We start from the raw sequence: 11,735 nt of genomic DNA on the forward strand, positions 1-11,735 counted from the left end.
GAGGATACCTGCCTTGCTTCCTTGATGCCATTTGCTCCAAACAATCCAGTACACCCCAAGTCCAGGTCCTTGTGCTGCATGACTTGTGGGGGCTCTATACGTGGCAATATCCTGGCACCTTCCATTGCTTTCCGCTTGAGTGCTGTAAATATAAAAACATTCTGCCAGTGTCCATTATCACCTATGCCTGCAGATTATGACTGTGTAATGAAACTCACTTAAGTCCTTGTCTATTGCATCCAGGCCTTGACACATCACAAATGTTCTTGGCAGACCAAAGCTGTCTAAAATCCCCCTACACTCCCTCACCCAATTACCTTACACATACGTTCAGTCCCAAACCGAGCCATGTGGCCAGCATTTTGGACAAAGATACCCCTAACTTACATTATGCCTATTCCTACCAACTATCCAAGGTTCCCCACTGCTACGCCTTTCTTGGCATTTTGCCCGCTCATTACTTTTTCAATGTACAGAGCTACTGGTGGATACTGTATATAGTAACTAATGATGGACATACCGCATATAGATGAAATATTACTTCAGAGAGTCCCCCTGGCAGCAGGCAGCCGATCTCAAGAAATTCTGGAACAAAAAGTATAAACTGTGAAGATATTATGACGTGCGCTTAGTATGGTTCATCATATCAACAAATATATGATCTGCCTATTGATAACCTTGGAGAATTTGTTCCCACAGTCTTGTCATGTGTCTATAGGAACATTCTGGATGACATCACATTATAGAATTTCTATAGGTTGTTATTTGCTATAATACTTACATATATCCAGTGGATCTTCCAGCATGTCGGCTGTCACTGGTGCCACATATTCAGATGTTATAAATGTCTGTAAAATACATAATGGGTTTAATGCACATACATAAAATAACCCCATATCTATAATGAATAATAATATATTTACTTTCACACATTTCATTTTCTATCACAGGGCGAGTCCAATGCCCCTCTGCCACACAAATAACACCAGCAGTATAATGGCACATAACAGTTGGAGGACCCTGGTATAGATTTTGTATCAGGGACCAGGAGCTTATTGTTATTCTTCTATATAATCTTATCCTTAATGGAAAACTGCAAATTTGTCTTTTGTGGAGTCTTTTGGACTGGAGTAGAGAGAGTAAAAAATGGTAAATTGGATTTCTGGATTCAACAGACAAAATAATTATTAAAGGGGTTTTCTGACAGTTTCATAAACCTTAGTCTAAGCCGCATATGGCTAAAAATAACAAATTGTCCCTACTCATTTTTTAAATTCCCTGTGGCTCCTGCGCTGGTGGTTCTGTTGTCTTTAGTTGCTAGGCCACAGCGGTCATGTCCGTGTGGATGGCATGTCACGTGGCAGCTATTGTGTCACATCCAGGGCCGGCCTTAGGTTTATTGGTGACATGTGCAGTATCTGTGACGTCCTCCCCCTTATGATGCACCATGTAGTGTCCAAATAATTTAATCATACAGTGCCCAAATAACATCACCCAGTCAATAAACTAGGGATTGTATCTTTCTGTTTTTTTATATTATAGGTTTGGGCCCTAAATGCCGGATCGGCAGTGTAAGTTGAGGGTGCCCAGGCCATCTATGGTGGTAGTGCCCTCTTCAGTATTGACCAGTAATACACACTATGTGATCATTTAGAGATGCAGTTAATAAAATACACTGACCTTGGACTCTCCTACTGAATACATCCGACTGAATGTAGAACGTTATGTGATGTGAGGTGGAGGGCTCTGCTTAATCTTTGATCTGCCCTCCTGGGACGTGTGGTTATCATTAACTCTTATGAGGAATTAATTCTAGGAGAAAGAAAGACAATGTATTAGGACAAATCTCAATCAATGGCAACATTTCTATCTAGAACAGAGTCCAGTCCCCAACCAGTGTAAAATTACCAAAGGGGTAAATAGGATGACCGGCTGGGGTCCAGGGATTTGGGGTAGCCCACAGCTCTGGGGCTCCATACGCCCCTGAAATTGGACAAACAATAACGGCGCAGGGAGGAAGCGAAATGTCTGACCCAGTTGGTCGTCTATTAGGTGAGTATAATTTTTTATTTTATAGGAGCAAAGGGGGCACACTATTAATATGGGGGATAAAAGGACTGAGTCAGGGCTTAGAAAAGGGGGCTTCATTACTGTGGGGACATACAAAAGGGGCATTCTGACCCAGGACATACAAAAAGTGTCATTCTAACTGTGGAGGGTATTGGTGGATACTGCATATAGTAACTAATAAGAGACGCACCTTGCATAGATGAAATGTTGCTTCAGAGAGTCCCCCTGGCAGCAGGCAGCTGATCTTAAGGTGTTCTGGAAAAAACAATAATTGTGTAGTTTTATTTCTCCAGACAGACGTGTGCTCAGTATAGACCACCCAACAATGAAGGAAATGTACATTAGGGCTCATGTACACAGCAACTTCATGTGGACGGACCTGTATGGTGGCGCATAGACTGCAGTACTGGTAATGTAGACACTCTGTGTGCGCTGTGTGCTCCCCCATAAGCCAAATGTGTATTAGGAAATTACATAAATAACAAGTCCCTTATATATTACTAATACCATAATATCTTCTTTATGGAGCATTTCTATAATAATAATAATATAAAGCTGCAGCAAAATTCCCAGCGTTTACTTTTGCTACATGTGGATGAGTTTTTGAGACTGTAACTATTCACCTGTAACACTCGTGAATTTTGCCGCGCAGCAAATCTGCAGCGTCTGAATTCAGCTTTATGGCGTAGAATATAGTACTCAAATACTGCAATCATACAGTGTCCAAATAACACTGCCAGACAAGTATTGTCTGCCACACTGTAATGTAATCCATTATCAAGGAATTGTATCTGCATCCTGAGCAGTGCCCTTTACTTTTTTTACATGAAGAGTGGGATTGAGTGTTCAAGCAATGGGTGCCCCAGACATCAAGACCAGTGGCGCCCCATTCATTAGTGACAGGTGATGCACCCAGTGTAACCGCACAGGTCGCACACCCCTAAGACAGGCCCTGGATGAACAACATTGGGGAATTTGTTCCCACAGTCTTGTCATGTGTCTCTATAGGAACATTCTGGATGACATCAGATTATAGAATTTCTATAGGTTGTCATTTGCTATAATACTTACATATATACAGTGTATGTCCTAGCATGTCGGCTGTCACTGGTGCCACATATTCAGATGTCATAAATGTCTGTAAAATACATAATGGAATAAACATAAAATAACCCCATATCTAGAATGAATAATAATATATTTACTTTCACACCTTTCATTTTCTATCACAGGACGAGTCAGACATTGAAAACATTTTGTAATGTTAGTGTAAACCCAGGGAACATAACTATAGGGGTGAAGAGGTTGCAGTCACACCCAGGCCCAGGTGTCCATGACTGACATTAGGGGGGGTCACAATGTGGGCAATTTACAAATGCCAATCCCCAATGCCCCCATCTCCTAGAGGAATCCCGATTTTCGCTGCTAGAAACGCGATGTCAGTGAGAGAAGCACCCAGGCAGAAAGGCAGCTGCTGATTTGCCCGGCCGCTTCTAAAACACAAGCAGTGGAAGGGAGCCAGCGCAGCGCCCCGTTCCACCTGCTGGAGGGATGCGCCCTATGTAATGGCACAGGTCGCACACCCCTAAGGCCGGCCCTGGCTACTGCTGAGCCTTATTAGGATAATATACGGTAGCTTTTTAAGACTATTTAATTAAATTAAATTAGACATCATATTGAAAACGACTGAGAAGTCACATTCCACATTACTGACAGCTGCAATTCTCAGACAATGGTAAGGGTATGTTCACACACTTAACTAAAAAACGTCTCTAAAATACAGAGCTCTTTTCAAGGGAAAACAGCCTCTGATTTTCAGCCATTTTTTAAACCACAAACGTTTTTTAAGGCATTTTTACCAACGTTCTTGGAGCTGTTTTTCTATTGAGACAATGAAAAACGCCTCCAAAAACGGCCGAAGGAGTGAAATGCACTTCTTTTTACAGGGTGTTTTTTATGCGCCGCTTTATCAAACGCCCACGTAAAATGCACCATCGGAAAAAAAAACAGTTTTTCCCATTGAAATCAATGGGCAGATGTTTGGAGGCGTCCAGCCTCCGTATTTTCGGCTGTTTTTCGGGGTGTTTACGGCCAGGAAAACCGCTGAAAATAGGCTGTGTGAACATACTCTGTTGTACTGAGTTGTAACTTTAATGAGAAAATATGAAACATTGAAATCTGAATGTAAAATGTTCAGTTGTTACTTGCATTAATAGAAACATTTTACTGGAACTTGAACTGTTTGTCTAAAAAAAAAAAAACAACCCCCGACAATCACCAGAAAAAAATCCTTCTACAATCATATAGTTGTGGTGAGTTGTTGGTGTGGTTAGAAATTGCTGCAGTAATGTCCAATATATATTTCATGTGTCCAGTAACATGTAGAATTAATGATAAAATGCTGCATCTTACCTGTCAATCACACAGTCTATCACAGTCCCGGTCCAGACGTCATTGGCAGAAATTGTAAAAAATATGTAATCCAGCTGCACAGAGAACCTAATGGCTAGTACTGTCTATGACATCATCAGTGATATCATAAGCGGCTGCAGTATCTGTTACATCATCTAATTATCTCCTACTGCCTGGATAGACTGTCTGTGCATACACTGGATATAGGCGTTACATGGGACTGCTGTTTATAAACATGGAAGAAAGATACATGTGTGGTTATAGGGGCTACGACTAAGAACATGTAATGTATGAAACATGTAATCTGTTACTAGATGGATTTTATACTGTAATACAGATGTAGCCATCTTTAACTTGACTCTGATAACTTGTTGCAGCGTGATACTTTCTTGATCCCGCAGCACTCCGTGTTTCAAGTGTGCGTGAGTAGGCTTCCACACCAATGTGTAAAAAATGGGAACTCAGCACTCCAAGGTATTATGCAATAAGTGATATTTGATTTCACATATAGCGAAAAGTAGTAATCCAAAAATAATGGCGCCATTACCCAACAGCGACCGAGGTCACAAGCGCCGCATATCCGTGTCTAAAGAAGGTTGAATGTATAGACCGAAACGTTAAAAACCTATTTTTGGATTACTACTTTTCGCTATATGTGAAATAAAATATCATTTGTTGCAGCGTGATATCACACAACAAAAGCCATTGAAAAAGTCAAGATAAGGGATTGTTTATTTAATGCGTTAAAAGTCAAGGTAAAGACGGCAACATCTGAACTAATAAAGGATACATTTTATTGAATTTCGTTTTAGGCTAAATTCACACAACAGTAAAAAACGTCCGCTTTCAGAACAATGATGTTCTATGGGTATATTCACACGGCCTTTTTTTAACCACCCGTGAATATTGGCCGTCAAAAAATAGAACATGTCCTATTTTTGGCCGCTTTCACGGCCAGACGGCCCCCATAGAAGTCAATGGATCATTTTTTAACGGCCGTCAATACATGTAACAGCCGTTAAAAACGGTTCTGTGATTTGGGGATTCAAGAGCCAAGGGAACTATTGGCTCCCTTGCTGGTAATCGGCGGCACAATGACACATACTCACCGATGCAGCGCCGTCCTCTACAGGTGTGGTCTCTAGTCTCATGGGTTCTGCGAAGGTGACGAGATGACGTCCTCGCGTCGCCTTCGCAGAACCAGTGAGACTAGAGATCACTCGTGACGTAGACGGTCATGCATCGGTGAGTATGTAGGGCATTCAGGCGGACAAAAATTACGGATATTGTTGCGCTCACTACTATGGTAGCATGGCGCTAGTACAGGGGACATTGTTGTCTACTGTAGCAAATTTTTCGGCACGGTCCTGAATTTACAGAGAGAGTCCCGAAAGATTACCACAGGGAGGGGGGGTGTGGTGCTTTCTCCGGAGAGGTGTCTGTGTCATCATCTACAGGGGGGCTGTGTGCCATCGTCTACAGGGGGCTGTGTGCCATCGTCTGCAAGGGGGCTGTGTGCCATCATCTACATGGGGCGGTGTGCCATCATCTACAGGGGGGCTGTGTGCCATCATCTACAGGGGGGCTGTGTGCCATCATCTACAGGGGGGCTGTGTGACATCATCTACAGGGAGGCTGTGAGCCATCATCTACAGGGGGTCTGTGTGCCATCATCTACAGGGGGTCTGTGTGGCATCATATACAGGGGGTCCGTGTGCCATCATCTACAGGGGGGCTGTGTGGCATCATCTACAGGGGGGCTGTGAAACAATCATGACAATGACCTTTGTTTGGGTGTTTTCAGGGGGTTGGGACAAAAGAAGCCAGACAAATGAAATTCATCAGTTTTTTTAACGGCCATGAAAAACGGATGCAAAATGGATGTCAAACGGCCATTAAAAACGGACAGACGGACTGGAAGTGTATAAAAATTTGCAGACACAATGATGCAAAACGGCCATGAAAAACTGACAGTTGATCAGTTTTTAATGGCCATTTTTTTTCACTGTCGTGTGAATGTAGCCTAAGTTCTGGATCGTCTCCATTTTAATGGATAAAGTTACCGGACAATTATCCGCCCACCGAGAGTTTATTGGACACATGGACGGCCTGGTGAGCAGATGAACTTCTTGTTTCTTTGTTTGGAGTCATGTACAGATATAGCAATCCTTATCCTGACTCTGATAACTTGCTGCAGCGTGATAATTTATCACTTAAGTCACTAAAAACTATTGAAAAAGTGAAATTAAAGTTTCTTGACACTGTGTATTCAATGTATTTAACCCCTTCGAGCTCAGCAACGTAATATTCCGTGGCGCTGACCGCCCCGTTCGCGCTCAGCGACGGAATATTATGTCGCAGGGTAAATGCATCGCCATTTTCCACCGGCGCGTGCACGAGCTTTGACAGCTGCTGTTTCCGACAGCAGGCTATCACAGCTCAATACGCCGGGACCTATTGCGATGGTCCCGCCTCCACAATCGCCACTATTGGTCAGTCAGTGAGTAACTGTCCAATAGTGGCGATCGGTCTCTTCACTTCCTCTCCCTGACATCACATCCTGCCGCACCCGCCCTGAGATGGAGATAGCGAGGCGTTCAGAGCGGTTGTGAGTAGAGGGAGAGAAGAAAAAGAGTGAAAAAAAGAAAAGAAAAGAAAACTTTTTTCTGCTTCCCACCTCCCCAATCCACTACCCAGTCCTTTACCCTTCCTCCTTGTGTTCCCCCCACATTTTTGGTCAGTGATCTCCTATCACTGACCACTTCTTAGTCTTCAGGACCAATTTCTTGGTCCCTGGGGATTATTTTTTTCTTTATAAAACATATAAAATAAAAATATATATAAAAAAAAAAAAAAAACGAAAAAAAAAACCTGTTAATTTAGACAATTTATCTAGTTAGTTTAGTATTAGTGTTAGTTAGTGTCAGGGAACCGTCAAAAAGCATAGTTAGGTATAGCGTCAGGAATCCATCACCATAGTTGGATCTAGCGTTAGGGGTCCATCACAGTAGTTAGGTTTAGCGTCAGGGAAGCTCGGAATAATCTAGATAGGTTTAGTGTCAGGCACCCATCACCGTAGTTAGGTTTAGTGTTAGGGAAGCTCAGAATAATCTAGTTAGGTTTAGTGTCAGAGAATAGTCGCCGTAGTTAGATTTAGTCTCAGGGAAGTTCAAATAAAATCTAGTTAGGTTTAGTGTTAGGAACCGTCGCCCTTGTTAGGTTTAGTCTCAGGGAAGCCCACTCGTTCTATAAAAACACCAATTTTTTGAGCTGGTTTAGGTAGCAGCCTATTGCTCCTAGTTAGGAAAGCAATCAAACATGTCCCAACGGACATTTAGTGCCGAAGAGGCATATTCATTTCTTGCCTCCGACACAGAGTCGTCGGATGGTGAGACTCTGTTTTATTTATCCACCTCCTCATCCAGTGATGAAGAAGAGGAACCTCCTAGGAGATGCCCCTTGACCACCAGTGCAGTTGAAGCCCCCGAGCGAAATGACCCCGCCGCAGTTCAAGCCCCCATTTGGACCCCCACACCAGACATTTATGAGCCCAAAATCCCAGAGTTAAAATTTAATACGGCAGGGCTCAGTGAAATGGGCTTTTTCAAGTTCTTCTTCACTGATGATTTTATAGATCTTATGGTCTCCCAGACAAATTTATATGTCCAACAGTATATTACTAAGAACCCTACATCATTTTATGCCCAATCCTACAGGTGGACCCCTGTAGATGTAGCAGAGTTGGGCAAGTTCTGGGGACTTCACTTGAACATGGGGCTTCTGAAAAAGCCATCCATTAGGACCTACTGGAGCATGGACATCTTATACCATACCCCCAATGTACCGTATGGCCATGTCCAGGATGCATTATGAGGCAATATTTCGCTTCTTAAATTATAAGGATAATGAGCAGTGCCCACCCCGAGATGACCCCAGTTTTGACCGTTTGTACAAACTGAGACCCCTATTAGACCATTTCAGTGCTCGGTTTTCCCAAGCATACACCCCCGAGAAGTGTATTTCTATTGATGAGTCCCTGGTACATTTTAAAGGGAGGCTTCAATTCCGCCAGTACCTGCCGAGTAAGAGGGCAAGGTATGGCGTAAAGATGTATAAGCTGTGCGAGAGTGCATCAGGGTATACCTACAAATTTAGGCTGTATGAAGGGAAGGACAGCAGTATTCAGCCCCCAGAATGCCCCCCCCCCCCTTACTGGGAATTAATGCAAAAATTGTGTGGGATTTGGTGCACCCACTGCTGGACCAGGGTTACCACCTCTACTTGGATAATTTTTATACCATCGTCCCACTCTTCAAGTGCCTCGCTTCCAGAAGTCCTGCGGCATGCGGCATGCGGCACTGCTAGAAAAAATCTGAGAGGCCTTCCTAAGATTCTGCTTGGGCAAACACTCAGAAGGGGTGAGAGCAGGGCACAATCTAGCAGCAACATATTGTGTGTCAAGTACAAGAGAGATGTCCTTGTATTAACAACAATACATGGCCACACCAGTACCCATGTACCTGTATGAGGTACCAGTATAGAGACCCCCAAACCAGACTGCATCCTGGACTACAATAGGTACATGGGAGGGGTTGACTTGTCAGATCAAGTCCTGAAGCCCTACAGCGCCATGCGGAAATCGAGGGTGTGGTATAAGAAGCTGGCCGTGCACATCATACAGATGGCATTGTACAATGCGTATGTGCTACGTCGATGTGCAGGCCAGAGGGGAACTTTCCTGGAATTTCAAGAGGTGATTATCAAGAACCTAATCTTTAGGACCAAGAATAGGGAGCATCCAGTACTTCCGGAAGCGAGGCCACACGCATCGTACCAGGGCAACACTTTCCAGGAGAAGTTCCCCAAACTGGCAAGAAGGGAAAAAGTCAAAAGAGGTGCAGAGTCTGCTCAAAGAGGGGGATAAGGAGGTAAACAATATACGAATGCGACACGTGTCCCGAAAAACCAGGGCTCTGTATGAAAGATTGTTTTCGAATTTATCATACATCCCTTAATTTTTAATTTACCCTGATACACTCCGCACAGCTTATGCCCCTCATCTTTCCCTTCTGAGCCCTGCCGTGTGCCCAGGCAGCTAATAACAGCCACATGTAGGGTATTGCCGTACCCGGGAGAACCCACATTACATCTTATGGTGTGTATATCTCCAGTGGCACATGCTGGGCACACTATATTGGGCACGGACATGCCATATTTATATAGAAAATTGCAAATCTCACTCTGCCCCATCTGCTGCGCATTATCTTTTACACAGTACCTGTGGGGTCAAAAGGCTCACTACACCTCTAGATGAATGTCTTAAGGGGTGTAGTTTTTAAAATGGGGTCACTTCTCAGTGTTTCCAACTGTACTGGTACCTCAGGGGCTTCTGCATACATGACTTAGCACCAGAAAAACTCCAGTAGGCCAAATGGTGGTCCTTTCCTTCTGAGCCCTCCCATGGGCCCAAACGGCAGTTTATCACCACAAATGGGGTATTGCCGCACCAAGGACAAATTGGGCAACAAAATGGGGTATTTTGTTTCCTGTGAAAATAAGAAATTTTGATAAAAAATGACATCTTATTGTTCTACACACAGGTATCCAGGCTACCAGGACTACTATTATGGGTAAGGCTATCTGAGTTATTAATGTTGGGAGTATTTTACTCTAGAAAACACCCTTTGGACACTTCTGTCCTTAACAAAACAGCTCACACTCAAACAACTAACGTTATATACGATAGCACACTGCCCTATTCATATGTCCTTAATATAAGGACTTTAAACACACCATACACTTGGTTTTCCTACTTACCTGTGTTCATATCATATAGAGTCTCTCCACTCATGTACCTTTTTAACATGTATGTTTTTATATGTATTTAATAAAATTTGTTATTCTTTTCATATATACTTGGCTCTATACTCTGTTTCTTGTGTGTGTATAGGGTTTAAGTAGAGTATAACAGAGAGAGTTCCCAGCATTATCATTCCCTTACCCCCCTACAACATTACGAATTATATTCACTTGGGACTGGTGTTGTTTTATTACATTTCTTTTGATTCTCTTGATTTTTTTTGCTGTTTTTGACATTCCATTATGTTCTGCATAAAGCTTAGTGTCAGCTGTACTGTGACTTCTTTATCATAACGGAGCCATACCAGGCCCTTATACACCCTATATGCTTCCCCAATAGAATCCATAAAACATAAAAGGGCCGAGCAGTGCTCCGGGGTCTTTTCGCAAATCACTCTAGCTAGAATCGAAATGAAAACGTTCACCATATTAACCTATTGGTAAACATTTGCGGAATCAGGAGATAACGCCTTTTCTCCTCCTCCTTCTTTTATGCTCTAACCCCTCTTCCCCTGATCCAGATAGAACTTCTCCTATTTGTTTCCTGACCTCCTGCTTAAGATGGGCACCGATCCCTCGAAGCAGACATACACAGCCAAGTTATCCCTGTTTACCTAATTAGGTGTCTCAGTCTGGACTGAGACCGCAACCACCTCATAACTCACCGGAAGAGGGTTAACAAGGGAAAATGTTTTACAGGACCGCCCACGCGAAAACCTGGGATGGACCCGCACCCTTCACCAGGGAACCGCCCACCATGTTCAGCAGGCACACCACTGAGTCCCTCAGGCATCTGCACACGCCTCCTGCTGTGTTACCCCACAGCCCCTAGCGGCAGGGGGCAAACCTGACCTAAACAATAATGGCACCAAGCACCAATAGTGATGCTTTTGAAAAATATCAAAAAACGTTATTAAATATAGAGGACAAATGAATAAAAAGTGTCACACAATAGATATAGCAACATCTCCGGAGTGAAATACACAGGGTGAACACATGCCCATAACAATACGGATACATCTTATTTATAAAGTGTATAGTGCTAAGCAATATATGAAATAAGGATATATATACCATATATAATATAAATTGTCTTTACAATACTGCAGGATGGACAAGGACATGGACAAGAAGCTAAATACAAGTAGTGATGGTCCTAGGATAGGTGCAACACATGTTCAAAAGAGTACAGCATATGAAATAACATGCCTCAATATATACCCATCTATATGACACAACCGGGATGGCGCCAACCACGACGCACGTTTCGGCACAGCCTTCATCTGGGGGTGACATCATCTCCTAACAGGTATAATAAAATAATATATATATTATATAATATATTATTATATTATATTATATAATATAAATTTCGGTATAATAATGATACAACA

At 42.9% G+C, this 11,735-nt stretch overlaps 1 long non-coding RNA gene across 1 annotated transcript; it reads right to left on the bottom strand.

The window, feature by feature from the left end:
- Positions 1-254: 254 nt before the first annotated feature.
- Positions 255-4,529, bottom strand: LOC142740642 (uncharacterized). Its single transcript, XR_012880830.1, has 6 exons — positions 4,483-4,529; positions 3,142-3,208; positions 2,261-2,325; positions 1,681-1,812; positions 782-848; positions 255-585 (listed from the first exon to the last, which is right to left on the bottom strand). It is a non-coding gene; the product is annotated as an uncharacterized LOC142740642 (long non-coding RNA).
- Between the last annotated feature and the right edge of the window lie 7,206 nt (positions 4,530-11,735).

The sequence above is a fragment of the Rhinoderma darwinii genome, chromosome 2 (assembly GCF_050947455.1).
Source record: "Rhinoderma darwinii isolate aRhiDar2 chromosome 2, aRhiDar2.hap1, whole genome shotgun sequence".
Lineage (NCBI taxonomy): Eukaryota > Metazoa > Chordata > Amphibia > Anura > Rhinodermatidae > Rhinoderma > Rhinoderma darwinii.